Below are 21,722 nucleotides of genomic sequence, written 5' to 3'. Positions count from 1 at the left end.
CCCACCCTACGTCGGGAAAGGGCAGGGGGAGCCGAGCGTGCCTCGTTCCGGCCACTGCGCATGTGCGAGCGGGCGGGGCTGTGTGTTCGCCTGCCGCATTGCATGAAAAGGGAGCGCGGAGGCAACAGGAAAGTGGGAGCGCTTGTGGGTGGGGGACACGAGGCTGCCGTCCTGTGCTGCGCTCTGCTTGGGTGAATCCGGTACCGCGCCCTGCCCGCGGTCTCCTCCGTTGGGCCCGACGCTGCCCTGCAGAAGCCGCTCGCGCCTCCTGGGGTCGCTTGTCGCGGGGCCTCGCTTCTTCCACGCAGACCCGGCTCCTTGGGTAAATCCGGGATCTTTTACTAGACCGCCGTGTACGCGTTGTCTGATACGAGATGCCGGGCTTACCCGAAGGGTTGTGCCTGGGCGGCCTTCGACCAACGCGGCTGCAGCCTGTCTCGCCTCTTCCGTGTCGCTTCTTTCCTCTGCTGCCGTCTTGGTCCTAGGGCACGTCTGTCTGCTCGGCCTCCCCGAGCGCCCGGCCCGGCCCTGCCTTCCACTTAAAGCTGGATAGAAACCAGCTCCAGTCACTTAAAAGCGGACAGTCGCTTGGTAGCTGGCACACGTGGCCCCAGCCTCTCTCAGACTGTCCAGAGCCAAGTCGGACTTGGCTGTGGGATGAACCAGTTAATTGCGTGATAATAGCTATTTTGCACTTGTGGCCAGCCTTATTTTGCCTGTGGTCTGTCTACACTTATTTTGCAATTGACCCGTTAATTCTATTGTAATTACTTTGCACTGGTGGTTGGTGTAAATAATGTAGTGCGTGATTGACCACTTAATTGTGTAATATATGTAACATATATAGTGGGCACCTTAAGATGATATTTATCCTAACTACATAATCAGTCCAATAAAAATGTTAGACAAACACTTGAATACAAGATGTTCTTCACCAGAGACCTGGGAAAAATGTCTTGCATTCAAGAACTTGTCCAAGTTTATCCCAACTATATAGTTGGTTCAATTAAAAAAAAAAAAAAAAAAGTCACCTTAAGAAATCCTTGCTTCTTGCAGAATTTCTGGACCATCGTGGCTACAGTGTCACTCTTGCGCTACCATAACATTAAACATTCTGTCTCTGGAACAAAAAGCTGTTGTTACTTTCACAGGATCCTGGGATCAGCTTGAACCACCCTTCCTTAGCTTTGCACTGAAATGTTGCATCTGTTTGCCAAAGACTTTCAAATAGATGTGGCTTGGCTAGAAGTTTTGTGCACAACTCAACTGTCTACTTAAAAAAACAAACAAACCAAAAAACCCCCCCAAAAAATATGATGGAGAGATGCTTTTTGAGAGCTGGACAGAGAAGAGAGCACTTTGGGGTAAACAGAATGGAGAAGTGCCACAAAGGAATAGCTACCGGAAGAGATGTTGATGGTGCCAGGAAGAAAGGTTATCAAGGAGAGAATGTTCTGGGGTATATAAAGACAGAACACTAGGAATGCAAGAATGGACTGTAGGTCTTCATATGTTGATGGGAATAGGCCATCTGATATTTGGGTGAGAGCAGTTTCAATGGAGGGGAGAGGATGAATCTAATAAGGTGAACTGAGATTCACAATGACACGCCCTTTAATGTTGCGGGGTCAAATTCAAGCCTGATTATAGATGGGTGTAGTACCACTGAACTTGTGCCTGCCTAAATCAGGTCTAAATTTTTGCCACGGGTAACTTTGATGGTGTTAAAACAGTAGTTCTCAAACTGAGGCGGGCCTCTGTGCAGGAGCATGGTTTCATGTCAAGGGAGGCGCGAGCTGTGAGTTTTTATTGTTTTGAGGAGAGGGCAGCACCCTGGGCAGGAGGTAGGGAAAGGGGCAGAGGGTGGCAAGAGGAAACTGCAGCTGGACAGGAGTGTGGAGCAGGGCAGAGGTCGAAGCACAGGGCTCACATCCAGCAGGGTGGCAGGAGCAGTGTTGCCAAATCCACCTATAAGAAGAGGAATTGGGCTTTTTTTTTTTTAAAGTCGCTTTAACTGTTTGAGAGTCGTAAGTTGATAAGCAGCTCCAGTCTCCTCTTTTTTTGAAATGGGTTGGGCTTTTTCATATAAGCAGTGCCACTTTTTTTCTTGCGAGACTTGGTAACACTGTGCAGGAGTGCGAATCCAAATTGGGACTCTGCCGGAAGGGGCAAGGAGCCCCATACAGTGGAGCCAGGCCGGCTCGACCCTGCTTCTCAGTGTGGCCCGGCAACTGCAGTTGCTGGCAGGGAGTGGGGCCAGGCCACTGGCCCTGTTTCGCACAGTTTCTGCCCCAGCAGGTCCTGAGAGCTCCACATGAGCCACTAGGAGCTCTGCTCAATGGAACTGGGCCAGCCTGGCCCTGCTCCCTGCCACCACATGTATCTCCTGGAACTGGCTGGAGCCACATGCCATCTGGGGGTTCCACCTGTGCAGGCCATGAACACCAGGAGGCCAGCCCCCTGGGGCTGCTGCAGCAGCAGCTGTGCGCCATGGGTGGTGTTACACAAATTGCCAATTACTTAAATCACGAGTGAGACCTTATGAGGGGGATGAAGCAAAGTGCTGCATTTATCAATTAAGCACTTGATACACACACATACACACCCCCTCCCCATATTCATACCCCAGTTTCTGTTCTGCACTGGTATACTGGGCTCCTGCTGGTCCATCTCTTCAGGCAAACCAATGCTCCAGGATAACATGCAGAACAAAACCCAAAATTGGTATGTCTTGCCCCATCTTTTATAGTCTTATCAATTTATCCAGTCCTCTGGGCTTTTGCTGCATTATCACTGTATTTGTTCACTGTGTTATTCCTTGAAGGTCGATTGATGTTGTTCTCTCACTGTTCTGTGGCAGATTCTTCTTGTTTTGGTCATTTTTCTGTCTGCATTCTTCAGCCAGTCACCAGCTGATATTTTCCTTTTCCACTGACACACACTCACCCATTCTCTCACACATACAGCATACAAAGGTTGAGCACTTATGTCGAGCTACAGAGCAGTACAAAATAGAGTTTCTTAAGACAATGCAAAACTCAAGAAAATGCACAAAAAAACCATCAAGGTAATTCACAAGAGTAAGGCAATAGGCAAAAATCTATCTCCATGTTATTTACCTAATATGAAGCTGGTATTTATGTCATTTGCATAACAGTGTGTGTGGGGGGGAAGGGTACACATACACCCAACACTCACAACCTGTCCCACACACCTCTACACCCCAGCTAAACCTCACACACTCCCGCAAACAGTATACAAAAATAAGACTTTATTTTGAACTATTCTGCAATTGCCTCTATATATTCTATGCAAGCACACATACGTTAGGACAAAATCTTTTTTAATTAAATTTAAAATATGAAAAAAATAAGCAGTGCCCTTAGTTAGAAACAGCTTAAATGAAGAATGGATCATTTCATGACAGTGAGAAAAATAAACAACCCAAACCAAAGAGCACAGCAGCAGAGGTTGCAGCAAAACATGAAGGATGAAAACACAATGATGCTATAGGGAGGCCCAGTCTTTTTTTTTTTCTTCATAGCTTAATGAGGCTCACTATGTCAAAGTTGGAGAACCCATGTGTTAAATAATAGCTTAGGTATGTTTAATCATCGATCATCATATGCCACCTTGTGGCCTGTAAACACAATACATATGGTCTTTCAAATTGGTTTGAACTTTTTTGTTTAATTCCAGGTGCTGCATCTTACCTTCCTGAGCTGGGCTGCAGGGGAGGAATGCAGACTTCTTCATCAATATCAATAATTTCTATGTAGTTCCAGAGTCATACTTTTCAGATTTATTAATCTCTGATTACAGACTCTTGCAGCACATAATGTAACACCTACAAACATGCAGTATAACAGCAACCCCTGTAGAACTTCCTAACCCTGACTGATCATCAGTAACTATCCAGAGTTGCTAGGTTCCATGAAATTTGCCACTAAATTTGTCAGGCAGAGAACTGAAGACTTACTTTTCTCAGCACACCTGCCTCACAACAAGAACTGGATAAATAATAGATTTTTCGCTATTCAGATTTTAAAGAAACTCAGAAAACAAAAATCCAACCTTCAGTACAGATTAAAACAAGCCAAAAACATGACAAATCAATAGTTGTTGGAAAACTGTTTCAGGAAAGAAACACTTTATTCAAAATTAACTTTTTTTTGTTTCTGTTTTCAGCAGTTTGCAACAAGGGGAAAAATGTCAAACTTTTTGCTTTAAAACAAAAGCGGGGGTTTGTTTTACCTTATTTCAAAAGGAACCGTTTCAGTTGGTGAATTTTATTTGCTATGTGTTTAGGGTTTATTTTTCCCAGAAATGGACAATTTGGTGAAATTAAAGAAAATGTTAATACGTATGTTTTTTCACCAATAAAGATTTCACCCAGCTGTACTTAGCACTGCTTTTTATAAGTGTTAATACATCTTTCCTGATAAGTAAAGAGTGAGAGATGAGCATTCGTGTTGGCCTCCACATATAAAAAAGGGTGGGGAAATAGGAAATGGATTCACTTCTGTCACTTATTGGTGTCCCTCTGAAGAAATGGAAGATTTCACCAGGGCATTGTGGGGAGTTTTACTTTTTCTCCTAGGAGGCAGTGTAGAGATGCACCTTACGGATGCTATGAAAGGACACTCAGAGAGTGGTCTTGTATTTAAATCACTACTTCTGTTTGATAGTCAGCTGTTTTCAGGTCTTTTCATAGCATCCGAAAAAAGGAGCTATTGCTCAGAAAAAAAATGTACCCCTGATTCTGACAGCCTGTAAAGTGCAGCACTACCCTGTCTTCTGCCTGTCTTCAGAATGACAGGGCTAACGCTCTTTCTCATACAGAGTATTGATGCTTCAGAGAGCTGTAACAGGTACTGTGGGAGAGTATGCAGAGGGCAGTGCTCTGCTGCAGTGCTAGTTTGGAAGTGAGGCAAAACTAAGACAAAACTGTACCCAAAACAGTGGGTTATTGCACTGTTGCTTATCTATTATTCCATGTCTTGAGATAGACAAGATTATACTGTTTTGTGGTACAACAAGCATACATTATATTCAGCCTAAATAGATAAGGAGAAAAAAGGAAGGAAGGAAACCAGAACAATTAGATTAATTCCATCACTGATAACCATTTCATTTTTTGCTATTTCTTTTCCTTGCTGAAGGCAGCATCTCTCACAGATGTGCACAAGATTGGCAGATCCAGCATGTTCTTCTCATCCAGTGACATCACTATGCCTCCAGGCTGTAGAACATGAGTAGTCCATGTGCGCTGGTTTCACTACCAGATAGGATGGAATATTTTTTTTAACTGCTTCCTACTTTGAAAGTCTTGGATGAATTTACTGCAGATAGGTAGAATGTTATTAAGCTGTATTTCAGCCAAATCCCTAGGGTTAACAACACTAGTCTTGCAAAAGGTACCTTGGGGATGGGGGTGGGTCTTAAAAGATTACAAGTGGATAAAACCTCAGTTTCAGCTCTTCCAAGAGAAGGTAATGGAACAATGCTATAGATTTTAGTTTAATAGGACATGTGCCCACATATTCAAGGGCTGAATTTGGAATGAATATTCTAGGAAATTCTAGAAGCCAAATGTTTCTGCAAAACAGATTTGTTTTTGTTTTGAGATCTACGTGCCCCAGCAATTTAATAACATGCTTTGTTAGAGTTTTAGCCAAGAACAGCACAAAACTCATCATTCATCTTGAAACCAAACACAAGGTTAAAATGATGTTATATATCATTTTTGAGGATTCTGTTCTCAAATCTGAAGCCGCTATCAGGGTAAATCAAAAGATAAAACCTCAGTGGTGCACAGTGAGAGGAGAGTACAAATAACTAAAGACTCAACAAGGCATAGGGCGCACACAGTTATTGTTTCATGAACCAGAACTTTTTATTAACCAGCTAAAAACTTCTGTGTTTAAGTGAACCACAAGAAAATGCTTTATGAACTGGAACTGGGGAGAATTGTGGGTGCTTTGTCAACTGGAGGTTGGGGAGAGGAGGATGAAACTCTGTCCCATCAATACCAAGGCTTGCTCAATGGGTGCCCAAGGAAGGGTGGGATGGAGGCTGTCACAGTAGAATAGCAGTATACCACCACATGGACTGGATGGGGCTTGAGTCCTAGGTTGCTCTGTTGCCCTCCTCCTAAACAAGAACTGTCCCAGCATTTGTCTGGAAGAGAGTAGTGGCTTCAGACCCCAATTCCCTGACTCCTCAGTGAAAGCTGGTGCCCTTGAACTTAAGCCTGAGCAGGAATAAGAACTAGAGAAAGGAGAAAATCATAGAAGGACCGGAAGGAACCTATAAGATCATCAAGTCCAGTCCCCTGACATGGGCAAGAGGTAATTGGGCTCAAACAAGCTCAATGTCGTATTTGTCCAGCCTCCTCTTAAAGACTGCCAGAGATGGCAACTGCACCACCTCTGCTGGAAGTGTGTTCCAGATTCTAGTTACCCATGCGGAAAAGAAGTTTTTCCTTATGTCCAGCTGAAACTTTTCCTTGGCCAGCTTGTGTCCATTGGTCCACGTCTTCCCAGGGTGGGGGAGGCTTTTCTGAAAAGTTCACCTAGGTCCTGGTATTCTCCCTTGACATATTTGTAGGCGGCTATCAAGTTGCCTGTCAGCCTTCTTTTGCTCAGGCTGAACAGTCCCAGATCCCAAAGTCTCTCCTCACAGGGCCTGTCCCCCAGGCCCTTGATCATGTGGGTGGCCCTTCTCTGCACCCTTTCAAGTGTGTCCACATCCTGCTTGAAGTGTGGTGCCCAAAACTGGACACAGTACTCCAGCTGTGGCCTCACCAATGCCAAATAGAGGGGGAGGAGCATCTCTATGGATCTGCTGGTGACACATCTGCTGATGTACACCAGGGTTCTATTTGCTCTGTTGAGGACTTTGTCGCACTGGTGGCTCATATTCATCTTCTGGTTGATTGTCACCCCTAGGTCCCTTTTGGATGCAGAGCCAGCCAGTGATCCACGACCCATTGTATAGATATGCTGAGGGTTCTTCCTACCCAGATGAAGGACCCAGCATTTGTCCCTATTGAACCTCATCTGGTTTTGTTCAGCCCGTAGGACCAACCTGTCACGGTTGTCCTGAATCCTTGACCTGTCCTGATATGCCTGCTTATCCCTACAGTTTGGTATCATCTGCCAACTTGATCATTGCACTTTTCACTCCCTTGTCCAAGTCATTAATAAAGATATTAAAAAGCATGGGCTTTCAAGTGTGTCCACATCCTGAAGACGATCTTCCAGGATGAGGCCACCCTGTCAATCAAGACTTGTTGGGATTGGCCGCTGAGCCAGTTCCCAACCCACCTCAGTGTAGCCTGATCTAAGCCAGAACTCTTCAACTTAACTGAGAGAATTTCATAGGAAACAGTATCAAAGGCCCTGCTGAAATCTAGGTAGATGACGTCCACCTCGTGTCTCATGTCCAGGTGGTCATAAAAGGACACCAGATATGTTACGCATGACCTCCCCTCTACAAAACCATGCTGGATGCTTCTCAGTACCCAACCATGGTACTGATGCAAGCTTGTGGGTGATATCCTCCTTGAAAATTTTTTCAATGATCTTCCCCAGGACCAGTCTATAGTTGGCAGGTCAGACCTATCTATAGTTGACACACTGACCGGTCTATAGTTGGCAGGGTGTAGCCTCCTGTGCTTCTCCCCCAAGCGTTGCACGTCTGGGTTCTTCACAAACTTCGCCATGGCTTCTTGGGCGGCATGGCCAAGCTATGGGTAGCAGCCTTGAGTCAGCTCCCCAGGGGTCTTTCCTGCCCCATCTTTGATGATAAATCCTATCAGGAGGATGATGTCTGATCCTGCTTCCCCTGGTACTTCCCCTTGGCCGTCCTCATGGTCATTTCTTCTCAGGGCTCCACCTCCCCTACACCCCGCCTAACACCAACCGTGATGTTGCCCATCAGGGCTGATGCTCAGGCCCTCCCTAATGCTTGGTTTCTTAGGGCCTGCAGTCATTAGCTATTGATGATACTCGTCCCAAGTGCTCCCTGCGGCCCTTCTCTGCTCTCGGCTTATGCGGAGCAGGACTCTCCCTGGGCTTCAGCCCCACTTGACATGTCATCTGCTCCCCAAGTTTGGTACCTGCCGCCTGTTGTCTGGGTCAGGGTCCTGTCCTCGCTGTATTTGCCGGTGTCCCAGTCGCTGCAGCTGTCGCCCTTAGCCCACGCTGGCTCCGTAAGCGACTCCTTGGGCCCTCGCTGGCCCAGCATTCTCTTAATGCTTTCCTCCTGAGGGAGCCACCAAGTCTCCTTCCCAGGGTTGTCTGGGTGCTCTGGCCCCTCTGGGCTGGCTGGGGACACTGTTTCTGGTCTCCCTGGCTGGACCTTTTCTCCTGGCGCCAGGCGCCCGCCCAGCCAATCGCCCTCGGCACGCTTTCATAAAGTGCACTCAGGTGGACCTACGTGGACGCGGCTCCTCCTGGCTCCACCATGGGTTTTACCTTTGATCTTCATCTGCAGTGGCTGCAGCTGCCGCGGTTTCACTTTTGTCGCGATCGGCTGCTGACGCAGCATCCCGCCACCTCTTCCCGGACTCTGGTAAGTTTCCACCACATACCCTGACATTTAAGTTGCCTTGGGGCATCTCATCCTCCATCCTTTCATTCTCAATAAACCTTGACAGGAAGTCGGCAATGCGGAAACCCCTTTCCATCTCTGGAGTCCAGCCGATAGGGCCCTGTACCTTCCCTCTGATGACATCTGTTAGGGCCACGGTTTTTTCCACAAAGCGGGGGATTAACCTGCTATAATAGTTTGCCAGTCCTAAAAAAGCCGGCATTTGTCACTTCATCTGTGGAGGCGGATATCTTCTTATTATGTCTATTTTACTAGCTAGAGGGTGTACTCTATCTTGCCCTACTCTAAAGCCCAAAGAATTCATCTCTTGTACCCCGAAGGTACATTTTTGGGGGTTCACCGTCATGCCCATCCGGCATATTTCTTGTAGCACTACCCCTACGTGGCGTAAGTGCTGCTCCCATGTCTGCAAGTAAATTACTACATTATCAATATATGCGGCCACGTACCTCGTGTGTGGGGCTAAAATGTGGTTCATCAGTCGTTAAAAGGTTGCTGCAGCCCCGTGTAGGCCAAAAAGCATTCTCGTAAACTCAAACAGTCCTCAGGGGGTGCCGAAGGCCGTTTTCAGCCAATCCTTTTCTGCTCCGGGGATCTGCCAGTACCCCTTGGCCATGTCAGTAGTGGAAATATACCAAGCCTGCCCTATCTGTTCTAGTAATTCCTCTACATGAGGCACGGGGAAGGCATCGAATCTGGTGACTTCATTAACCTTCTGAAAATTGATGCATATTCTAAGTGTACTGTCGTTTTTTGTCACTATTACCATCGGGCTCCGCCAAGGACTGCGTGAAGGCACAATGATCCCTTGAGCTAACATCTTCCGTAGTTCGTCTCAGACCTTCTCACACCAGTGATGGGGGATAGGCCTCCACCTTTCTCGCACGACAGTCTCTTTCAGTGTGTAGATCTCATGCTGTATTCCTTGGGCCTGGCCAGATTTTTCATTGACTACTTCACCAAACTTTGCCACCAGCCTCCTCAACTGGTCGCACTGCCGGGCGTCGAGTTCAGGCCCGTACTCTGGTTGGCCGCCTGGTTCTTGCCCTTCCAGTGACTCCCCTGCCTCAGGTACTAATTCTTCGCATGGGTCTTCTGGGCTCAACAGCCAACCCTCCAGCTCTCGCCACGCTTTCAGCAAGTTGACATGATAAATTTGTCACTCCTTTCTATGCCCGGGGCGATGTACTTTGTAGTTGATAAGCCCAGCTTGCCGCAACAATCTCGAACGGGCCTTGCCATTGTGTCAACAACTTGTCAGCCGTCATGGGGAGTAGTACGAGGACCTTATCTCCGATGTGAAAATCTCTAGCATGAGCCCCTTTATCATACTCCCACTGTTGTCTCTGCTGAGCCTCAGTGAAGTGCTCCTGAATGCGCTGCCTGGCTTTCGCCAGTTGCTCTATCATTTCCTGTTGGTAGCGTTGTACCCCAACTCCCGGTCATCTCACATTTTCCCATTCCTCTCATCCCTTGTAACTGTCCTCGCTGTTTATGGCCATATATTAATTCAAATGGGGGCAGCCTCATGGACACCTGCGGGGTGTCTCTCAGCGCAAAGAGGAGAGGTATTAGGATCAAGTCCCACCTCCTTGGTTCATCCTGGGTGAATCACCGCAATAGCCATTTAATTGTACCATTCAGGCATTCCACCAGCCTGTTAGTTTGCAGATGATACACTGAGGTGCGGAGTTGCTGTATCTACAGCAACTGACACTTAGCCTGGATAACTCCGGACATAAAATTCATCCCCAGATGTGTAATTATTTCTCTTGGCACTCCCACCTGGGACACGCATTTTAGTAACTCCTCGGCAATTTGTGGGGCCGTTGCTGATCTCAGGGGTATTGCATCTGGGTAGTGTGTAGTGTAGTCAATGATGACTAATATATATATTGGTGTCTGGTGCTACCCTTTGTTAAGGGTCCCACTACATCTAATGCGATTTGGTCAAAGGGTACTTCGATGAGTGGCATCGGTTGCAGTGGCGCCCATGGGGGCCGTCTCTCTTGGACCCTCTGACATTCTGGACAGGCCTTGCAATGCCATGTAATGTCATCCCTCATCCCTGGCCAAAAAAACCACTGCCCTATCTGGGTCACCATTTTGTCCGCCCCGAGGTGGCCGCCCATTGAGCTAGCATGTGCCAACCTCCATACCCTCTTATGAAGCGTTCTAAGGACTACTAGCTGCCAGGCCCATTCCCCTTGTACACTTCTTTACTTGGTATACCAGACCCCTATGTACCAAAAAATATACGTCACTTATGTCCATTCAGATCATACGGTCTCTTCCTTTACCCAAGCAGCCTCCATCTGCCGGATCCTCCATAGCTCGTCATCCTGTTCTTGGGCCATCCAAAAGTGCATGCACTTGGTTCCTGTCCTGAGGCTAACCCACTCTTCCTCGTTGGATGCAGCTGAATCCCCTTCTGCTATCCAACCTTCCCCACAGGGCCATCTTCTATGTTTCATGTCCTCCGCACATACTTCCTCTAACACCTCATAGAGAGGTGGGCAATCCCCCACCACAATCATCTGGCCATCTAACTGAGGAGCAAGCCCGATGTGTAATTTGCCCTTGCAACCAGCGATCCTCATGTCCACGAAGTCCCTTTCATATTGCTCCATCTCGCCATGTATACAAGGCATCCTGACTGGAGGGCACCATTCAATAACTCTTTCAGGGATTGTCCCGACCCATATTAGCATCTGAGAGCAACTGGTGTCCAGGGTGGCCTGAAGCAGCCTAACCTCTACCCACATTGTCACCATGGCACAGTCCCACTGTTCTACTTCTTTGCTGAGTCCAAAACTGCAGTCCATTTCATCAATTGGTTTGCGGGTGTCATGTCGCTTCTTAACCCCTGTAGCCTCCCCAGTGGGTTTCCATCTTTCTGTGGCCCCCAGGGTGCATTCTCGGGAAACATGTCCAGTCTTGCCACACCGATAGCAGATGATTCCTCGCCTCACCTGGTGCATGGGTGCCTGCCGGGGCTCGTCCTCCTTCTTAGGGGTATTCCCCGCACTTTTATAGTTCCTTTCTCTGAGTGACTCCCCTTCTGAGGCGGTGAAGGCCTCCGCTATTCTTAAGGCTTCAGCAGCTGTCCTGGGAAGGTGCCAGTGCACCCATAGCTGAGTGTCCTCATCTAGATCTTTTATGAACTGTTCAAGCAGGATCTGATCCACCAGGGCTGCTCAATCTACCTTCCCTGGAGGCACCCATTTATCCAAAAGACCTTTTAGCAACTGCATTCAATTTCTGGGTCTATGGTCCTCCTTCCTCTTTTGGGCATGGAACAACTTACGATAGTGGTCTGTGGTGAGCTATAACTGCTGCAGTATGGCCACCTTAGCCTTTTCACAGTCATAGGCTTCCTCCCGAGGCAAGGCCCGATAAGCGACTTGCGCCTTGCACACTACTAGTGACCCGAGCTAACTGGCCCATTGTAGCTTGTCCAGCCCTGCCTGGATCACCACCCTCTCAAACGATTCGATGTAGGCTTCTATGTTGTCTTCAAGAGTCATACTATGCATTCGAAAGGCGGTCTAGTTTCAATGCATCCACTCCTGTTGTTGTATGGCTTGTTGCTGTTGGACCTCCAGCAGCTGAGCTACCACATGCAACGTCTGGCCTACCAAATCCATCTGGAGATTTAGATTAATCTCCATTGTTGTATTAGCCTCCAGGGTAACCCTTGTGTCAGCATTCCTGGCCAATGCACCAATTTGTAGCCTCCCGTGCCTCTCCCCTGAGCATCTTGAGTCTGGGTTCTTCACGAACCTTGCCATGGCTTCTTGGGCAGCATGGCCAGGCTATGGGTAGCAGCCTTGAGTCAGCTCCCCATGGGCCTCGCCTGTCACGTCTTTGATGATAAATAGGTTCCTATCAGGAGGACGATGTCTGGCCCTGCTTCCCCTGGTACTTCCCCTTGGCTGTCCTCGTGGTCGTTTCTTCTCAGAGCTCCACCCCCCTACACACCACCTAACGCCAACCACGATGTTGTCTGTCAGGGCCGATTCTCGGGCCCCCCCTAACGTTCGGTTTCTTAGAGGCTGCGGTCGTTAGCTATTGATGATACTCGGTCCCGAGTGCTCCCCGCGGCCCCTCTCTGCTTTTGGTTTATGCGGAGCCGGACTCTCTCCGGGCTCCAGCTGCCCCTTGATGCGTTGTCTGCTCCCTGAGTTCAGTACCTGCCACCTGTCGTCTGGGTCAGGGTCCTGTCCTCACAGTATTTGCCAGTGTCCCAGTCACTGCAGCTGTCACCCTTAGCCCACACTGGCTCCGTAAGCGACTCCTTGGGCCCTCACTGGCCCAGCATTCTCTTAATGCTCCCCTCCTGAGGGAGCCACCAAGTCTCCTTCCCAGGGTCATCTGGGTGCTCTGGCCCCTCCGGGCTGGCCAGGGACACTGTTTCCGGTCCCCCCAGCTTCCTTCCGGCTGGACCTTTTCTCTTGGTGCCAGGCGCCTGCCCAGCCAATCACCCTCGGCACGCTTTCATAAAGCACGCCCAGGTGGACACAGGAGCCATTCTCGGCTCCTTCTGGCTCTGCCACTGGTTTTTCCTTTGATCTTCATCCACGGCGGCTCCAGCCGCCATGGTTTCACTTTTGCCGCAATCGGCTGCTGGCGCAGCGTCCTGCTGCCTCTTCCTGGACTCTGGTAAGTTTCCACTACACAGGGTCATCCCTCTTTCCCTTCTTAAAGATGGATACCATGTTTGCCTTCTTCCAGTTGTTAGTTACAACTCCTGAGTTCCACGATTCTTCGAACAGCCTAGCCAGAGACATCGCTATGAGCTTGGACAGCTCTTTCAGCACTGGCTGAAGATTGTCTGGACCAGCCAACTTAAAAGTGTCCAGTGATCTAACAGTATCTGCACCTCTTCTGCACTGATTTTATAAGGACCACTGTCATTGCCATATTCTCTGTGCCCCTGGTCTGGTGACCAGTATTTCAAGAATACTGGTGCAAAGCAATTGTTGAGGAGCTCTTCCTTTTCACAGGGGTCAATTTTGGGCTTCCCCTCTATGTTCTGTAGGGGTGCCACAGTAAAGCTTGATTTTTTCTTGCTCCCTATGTACCTATAGAAGGATTTTTTGTTATTTTTAATTTTGGTCACCAACTTAACTTCCATGGATGCCTTGGCTTTTCTTGTCTCATGTCTGCAGATCCTGGTCACATGAGCATACTCTTCTCTGGATCCTGAACCACTTTTCCATTGGGTGTATGCTTCTTTTTTTCTTTTTGAGAAGTTCCTTGATGTCTCTGTTGAGACAGGCAGGTCTCTTGGCCCCTCTCCCTCTTTTTGATTGCCTGGGGATGGCCTCTTTTTGAGCGATAAGAATGCCCTCCTTGAGGAAGCACCATCTTTCTTGAGCTCCTAAGTTGTCCAGATGCTGGTTGCAAAGGGCCTTTTCAACTAGACTCTTGAGTTTACTAAAGTCCGCCTGCCAAAAGTCTAGGACTTTTGAGGGAGTGGGGCTATGGAACAGCAGTGGAAAGGCAAGTTCAGGGCTTGTATGGGACTGGGGCCCTGGTCTCAGGACTGTTGGTAGGGTTGCAAAGTTCCAGACTTAGCACTTGGAAAGCATGACTGGGGAAGGGCAGGGGATGAGCTGAACTTTGGGGAGCAAGTTGTGTCCCTGATTAAGTTTTGTTAGTACTGCTGGACGCAACCTTGGGATGGTGCAGTGGGGTTCTCAAGGCAAGGTTAGAGATGGAGGCAGAGTTCCATAGTGCTGTTGAGGGTCATCTTATACGAGGCTATGCAGCTAACTGGCCCTGGTGAGGGCCTAATGGAGGGAGCTACAGAGAGCCATGGCCCAGAGATGGCATCACTGAGGTATAGCTCTCCCCAGGGTGCAGCACAAAGGAGGGTGGCTGGACAGGATAATCCTGACCCTGGTAAGTAGATGATCTAGGCTGCAGTGTCCTGCTGTTTAAGGCTGCTGCTATACCCTGACCCTGCTGAGGATACTGCTGGCCTGGGAGTGGAGTGGGACATACATAGAAGCTGTGGAGAGAGAACTTGGGTGGGCAAAAGTGGGGAGTGGAGCAACACAGAGAGCTATCTGGGTGCTCTCAGTCTGTCTACTGAGGATGACAACAAGAGTCTGTTGGGTGTCTCTCCACCCAGAGGGTCTCCATGCGTGTCTCTGATCTGCTTTAGCATGCCTGCTGCCACACTGGTAATTTGACCTTCCTCCTCTCCTCATTTTTCAGGATGTTTTCTTCTACAAGGATGTATTCTAATCCACATGACTGTGTCCCACTATTTGGGCCAGCTGAGGGAAACAGCTCCACATATGCTCTTCTGTTGCTGGAGGAGATGGTCCTGTTGTAGGAGATGATACTGCTGAGGATCTAACCTCCTGGGGAGAGCAAGTTTGCTCTGGTGGTTCTACAGAAAGGACAAAGACTTCCTTTAAATAACAGAACAGCTGCCAAGGAAATTGTAGTACTGTCACAAAATGGGTTTCAGGTTTGGGGAATCAATCAAAAAAAAAGGCATCCATTCCTTCCTGGCCCAGGGAGTGCAGTGAAACCCATACGAAGACTGCAAGCACCGTGCAGGGCTTGCAGGTGTAAAGTCTCCCTCCCATCACAACTGCAAGCTTCCAGAGGACCCTGGTCATCACCCCACCAAGATCTCCCTGATTTATGTTCTGTGGCTCTGCAAGTTCCCCAAAGCAGCCAGCTGCACCTGCCACCACCATGGAACCCTACCCTGAAGTGATTCAAAGCAAACACATTTCCACCCAGCTTTGCACTTCCTAAAAACAAGGTCTAATCAGGGGGTTGTGTGCAGAATTGTCACCTGTAGGTGACAATGCAGGACCCCCTGCCCAGGATCATAATGATGTTGGGAGTCACTGGGAGTATAACAGACTTTTCAGAGAGGCATTTGCTGGGACCAGCTTTAAGGGGTATATTTCTTGGTGCCTGTCCAGATATAGTTGCTAGAGTGCATGAGTTCCTAGCTTCTTCAGATTCTTAGGCAAGGTCTTCCAGACCCTGCACCCCTTGACTATCCAGGCCCTTTTCTCCCTTCTCCCCATGAGCTCAGCTCCTGGAGAGGGTCTTTACCTCTTTACAGGGCTGGAGTGCAGCTGGAGTCATACACAGCAAAGCAGGCAGCCCTTCTTCATCAGGCAAAGTCATTGTGGATCCAGGGGGGTGCAGTTTCACATTTTGATTCCTGTTTCACCCAAGCTTTAAAACCAACTGCCGGGGAGGTTCTGCCACATTTCTATTCAGCCAGTGCTGGGAGATTCAATTGACTTCATGGTTCATTGTCATCTCCCTAATTCCTGCTAACTTCTCTCCACCCCACAGGTGTTAATGACCCTCTCTCCTTTGTAAAGCTCTTGATGTTCCACTGTTCAAACTATCCTTCTGCAATTTTGCTGTCTGTTGGCCATTCCTGGTAATGTCTCACTTCTATTTCACAGCCCTGCAGACTGTTTTTAGTTCTAACTAAAAACCTTAGGTCAGGTGTGGTAATATTAACTCAAGTGTAGAAATGACTGATAGTAAACTATTCAAGGCACCATCAAGATGTTCAAGAAGACTAGATTTTGTTTTATGAATCTGAGTAACAGACATATATTTAACTGTAATGAATACAGGATTAATGACACAATATTTTTACCTAGTTTGTTGTGGTATTTTAAAACTTATATATGTAATCTGGCAAATCAGTGCACATTCCAATAACTATATTTGTTTTTGCTTTGGTCTTAAACTGAATGAAGTCGTGCTAGTTTCCTAACATTCTAGTAAAGCATCTAGTTTCTCTTTAACTGGAGAAAAATGTGTATTGTAATTAGGGCTGTCAAATGATTAAAAAGTGTGATTGTGATTAGTTGTGTGATTAAAAAAATTAGTCATAATGAATCATGATTTTAATTGCATAGCTAAAAACTCAAAATTATGCAGGTACTCTGTATGGTTGAAAGGTGGGTGTAGGGTGTGTGTGTGTGGGAGAAATAGTGAAAGTGTGGGGGGCTGTGGGTGTGTGTGGGGTTTGGAGCCTGGCAAGGGGGGAGTCCCCACAGGGAGGGTCTGGAACCTGAGGTGGGGGGCCCCCACATGCCTTGGCAGGATGGGGGTACTGTGGGTCAGGAGTGAGGGGCAGCAGCAGGGCTGGGGGGGCTGTGGCTTGGGAGTAAAGGGCAGGTACAGGATGGGCATATCAGTGCCCTCCCCAAAATCATATTACACCCCTCACAGGTGTCCTCTTTTTTGAAATTGGAAATATGGTAACCCTACAGGAATGCAGCCCGGCGGCATGTAGAGCAGCACCCAGTGGATAAGTCTATGGAGGGGAAAGGGAAGGGGCGGGGGGAGAGGGAAGGGGTGGGGGCACAGATTGAGGCCCCACAGTGAGGGAGGGAATAGGACAGAAGCAGGGCCAGCAGCTGGGGTGAATTGGACCCTGGGGCCAGGGCCAGGGCGGGTCATGGGATGAAGCCATGGGAGCCTCGTCCAGAGGCATGAAGGGGTGTGGCTCCCTCATCCCACCACACCCCTGGGGAGGGATGGGGGGCATGTACCCCACAGATTTGTGTACAGGGCAGAAGCAGGCTGCCTGCAGCAGTCTGGGGCTCTGCACCCTGTTGCTGTTTCCCCAGGAGCCGTGCAATGCCATGTTGTGCCTCCCGCCATCAAACAGGCACAGGGTGCAGAGCCAGTGTTTGGGTCCTGGGGCAAAGACAGCAGGGTGCAGAGCCTCAGCCCACAGCAGGCATCCCACTTCTGCCCCATGCTCAAATCGGGGGGGCACATGACCCCTATGCCTGTGGGGGTGCACGCAGTAGCAGGTAGTCACTTCCCTGCACCCCCTGGACAAACCTCACATGACCCACCTCAGCCCCGGCCCCTGCCCCACTCCCTCCCTCACCATGGGGGCCGTGATCTGCCCCCGCCCTTTCCTTCCCCACCTGCTCCTTCCCCTTCCCCTCCATAGACTTTTCTGCTGGGCACTGCTGTACATGCCACTGGGGTGCATTCCTGGCCCCATGCATACTGCGGCTGCGCACCTGCATGCAGAGTCTCTATATGGCACCAATATATCTGTGCACCTCTAGAGTGTGTGTGTGTGTGTGTGTGTGTGTGTGTGTGTGTGTGTGTGTGTGTGTATGCGCGTTGCGCCCCCCCGGCGCCTTTCGGCTTCAACAGCCTAGAGCCTGCACTGCCCTGAGGCTCCTCTGCACTGCCATTGCTGCACCACTGGGTGGCCAGGTGGCGGTGGTGATGGCAGTGGAGATGAGCCTAGGCACTGGCTTCAGACCATGTGCTCTGTTAACACTTTTAAAAAATGAACACGTTCATTGGTTCTTGCATTAATCACGCACGTTAACTGCAGTCCTAGGTCAATGATTCTCAAATGAACTCTGGCACTCTGAGGTGCCATTAGATTCTTTTAAGGGTGACACAGGGTACTATGTAATATTAGCATTATTAGGTGTGCAAACATCTACACAATTCACAAGAGAAACTCAGAGGGTGCCTGGACATGTGCTGTGAGGCTGCTCCAACAAGCTGTAATTACAGCACATCGGAGCAGATTCAGTTAATCAAATCTGCCAGAGCGTGGTAATTACCATGCTCCAGCCAGCCTCCATGTCTCATGTATCATCATCCCCAAGCTTTAAAATGGCAGCAGGGGTACCTGAGCTAAAGCTTGTTGAACAAGCTTTAGTTCAAGTACCCCCACTGCCATTTAGAAGCATGGGGACACTGATGCATGAGATGGTGGTGGGCTAGCTGGCAGTGACTTAGCCCAGGGGTTTTGAAAGGGTAAAAGATGATTGGAGGACTTGGGATTCCGTTTACTCACCAATCAGGCCCCAGAGACTCACACTCCATGTCCCCTGATTGGCCCCTTAGGTCACCTGGAGGGGGATAAAAGGGGCAGCACGGCTGACTCAGGGGAGAGACCAGCGAGGGACCACAAGGAAGGAGCTTCAAAGAGCTGGGCCAGCGAGGTGGAAGCAGTTGCCCCAGAAGCACCTGAAGGAGCAGGACCTGCAGGCAGCAGTGGGACTCTCAGCAGCACAGCATGCGGCCAGCAGGAGAGGCTCCCCGCTGGGCTCTAGGATCCCCTATGAGAGGCTGTGGCCAGCAGGAGAGGCTCCCCCACTCCAGCAAGGATCTAAGCAGTGACCTGAGAGGTTCCCAGCTTGGCTTCCAGCTCCTCCAATAAGAGGCCAGGCAGCTCAACGTGAGGCTGGGGCTCCTGAAAAGTCAAGACCCCTAGCAGCTTGGAGTAGTACTAGTACTGATGGTTGTGTGGTAGAGTTTCTGCCTACCACATGGGAGAGCTGAGTTTAAGTCCCAGTTTAGGTGAGTGAAGTAACAGGGAGATATCCTTGTTGCAGTGGAAAAGGGTCATTGTGTTTTCTCTCTTCCCCTCCCCCCCCCTCCAGGTACCTAGGCCCTATATTCCTTGTTATTTGACATTTTGTATTTTGTGCCTTTTATATTTCACCAACCAGTATTGTTTGTCATGCTGTTTGTGTTTTATATTTTGTTAACCCTGTCTTTTGTCAATGATTGTAAGTGTCTAACCTATGTTGAATCCTGCCCCCTCAGGGCATTGTAGTATCCCCGATACCCCCTGGTTTATGCCTGTTATGTTCCCAATACTGTTCTTTCATTCAAGGGTATATGGTTAAGGCCCCATTGGTGGTCTGGCTCTGCTCTATGCAGGGAGGAGAGTGCCTACATCTCCAACAGCACTTGTGCACCTGCTTTGATCCCTTCAATTGGAGAAGGGGGTACCTCTTGGAGTACTGCCTGGGTTACAAGGTGCTTCAGCGCTTTAATTAGACCAGCTCTCGGAGCCTCTCTACTTAAAGTGTCCCTCTCTACCCCCAGAGCATGTGTAAAAGTGCTCAGAGATTTCAAATAGGAAGTCACACCACAGTGTCAAAACCATTCTGACCTGTTGTCTTTCTGAGTTCTTTGCAACAGAAGACTTGCTTTGTTACTTTTCCAGAGTCAAGAAACATGTGAAAGTTCAGAGCTGGTATTTTCCAAGGCACACCTTGAGTCTAAAAGGTTGAGAACCACTGGTCTAGGTTCTGATTCCAACTTTGCAATGGACTTGCTGTGTAAACATGGGTATGTTACTGACTGTTTCTGTATCTGACATTCTCTGTAATTCTAGAAGAAAGATAGGAGCAAATTACTAGGGCTGTGCAAAGCTTTGGGTGGTGATTCGATTCAAAGGAAATTCAGCCCAATTCGGTCTCCAAATCTGAATCGAATCAGGGGACCAATGTAAAGGTCTGAATCAAATCAAAGCTTTCCGAATCTTTGGAAAAGATTTGGAGAGCTTTGATGATTCAGACAGTCCCCAGTGGCTGCAGCAGGGAGCTGCAGTTAACTCCGAGCTGGTAAGTACTAGGGGCAGGGGAGTGGGGCTGGGGGAGGGTGGAGAGGACCATGGAGGGACCCCTGCCAGCCCCCCCATCCACCCCTGCTCCCCCCCTGACCCCTGCCTGCTCCCCCAGCACCCCCCCCCATGGCTGCTCTGTCTGCCCCAGCTCAGTACTTTAAAAAAAAGTCCCAGTGCTCACCAGGTGCTGCCAGGCAGGGGGCAATCCCCACTGCCCCACACTGTGTGGGGGGCTCTGCACAAGTCCCCTGACCCCCCCCTCACTCCCCTAGCCCCCCCATGGGTGCCCCACCTGGGCCAACTATGGCCCTTTAAGAAAAAAAAAAAAACAGAGACAAGCTCCAGGACTCACCACTCCTGCAGTGGCCTCGGAGCCTCAGGGAGCTTCTTGCAGAGTCCCCCCACATGGCATGGGGCAATGAGGGACAGTGGGGATCACCCCCTGCCAGCAGAAGCAGTGAGTCTTGGGGTTTTTTGTTTTTTCTTCAAGGGCCAGAGCTGGCCCAGGTGGGGCACCGATGGGGGAGTGAGGGGGTGGGGGAGGCTCATGACATAGCCCCACATGCAGCATAAGGTAGTGAGGGGCAGCAGGGATTGCCCCCTACCTGGCAGCACCCGCTGAGTCGAGGCTTTTTTTTTTAACAAGTGCCGGGAGCTGGGGCAGGCAAGGCAGCCATTGCCGGGCTGGGGGGAATGGGCCTGGCTGATTCAGAAATTCAGAGATTCGGCAGCAGCTGAATCTCTGAATCAGATTTGGCCAAATTGCATCAGGCCAGTGATTCAAATCACTGTCTGCCGAATCGCCCAAATCCAAATCCAAAGCAAATACTAGTCGCTTCACACAGGCCTACAAATTTCAAAACGTGTAGCTTAAGTCTATTGCCTAGTACCCAGTGGACAATATTTTTGCACTGACTTGTTCTTTATAGTACTGGCAGGAACAGTGTGAACACACACACACACACACACACACACACACACACACACACACACACAGTCATTAATAGTACCTTAGTCTCAGAAGTAAAATGTTATGAATATGAAACATGCACCATTTTAAACAAAAAGTAAATAAATTATTCATCTGCACAGCCATTATTGTTCACTTTCCTGTTTTCCATCCCCTTAACTCCACCCCCAAGGAGTGAGGAGTGGATTTACAATTTTATATTCTGTTCTTTATATTACTTTCATGTCTTTTTACTTTTGTTTCCTTTCTCTGAGGTTAGTTGTGTCTGTTCTCCCTGCATATATTCAGTCCTTTCAGGGATACTCTTATTTTTCGTTAGAATCTTTTCATTTACAATATTTACACAGGCATGGCACACATTAAACAATATTGGTCTTGTTTGTAATAAAAGTCAGTCTTAGAGGAAAAAACAAAAGAAGGGAAGGGACAAAAGAGGAGCAGAGACAGAGAGAAGCAGTACCAACAGCAAGAAAAATTTCCAGAGTCTGCTCTCAAAATTCTGCATATACTTAGTGGAATGGTTTATGCAATTAGTGGAGTATAGATGCCAGATCTACATTATAGTTTGTGTACAGCTCCATTGATGTTAACAGAGTTACTGTGACTTGCATCAGCTAAATATCTGGTGTTGGAACTCCTTTCTGCCCAGGTGTCCATGTCCACCTGAAAGAGACAAGTAGCCTGTACCATATCATATTAAAAGCCTGAGGTTTTTTTCTATCATACTTT

The 21,722-nt window shown here is 48.7% G+C and overlaps 1 long non-coding RNA gene across 1 annotated transcript; it reads left to right on the top strand.

The window, feature by feature from the left end:
* Positions 1-74: 74 nt before the first annotated feature.
* On the top strand, positions 75-16,515 carry LOC132244491 (uncharacterized). The gene is made up of 2 exons (XR_009455958.1): positions 75-322; positions 14,842-16,515. It is a non-coding gene; the product is annotated as an uncharacterized LOC132244491 (long non-coding RNA).
* The last annotated feature ends 5,207 nt before the right edge of the window (positions 16,516-21,722 follow it).

The sequence above is a fragment of the Alligator mississippiensis genome, chromosome 12 (assembly GCF_030867095.1).
Source record: "Alligator mississippiensis isolate rAllMis1 chromosome 12, rAllMis1, whole genome shotgun sequence".
Classification (NCBI taxonomy): Eukaryota; Metazoa; Chordata; order Crocodylia; family Alligatoridae; genus Alligator; species Alligator mississippiensis.
The sequence above is the reverse complement of the archived record's forward strand: the minus strand, read 5'-3'. Positions and strand labels throughout refer to the sequence as shown.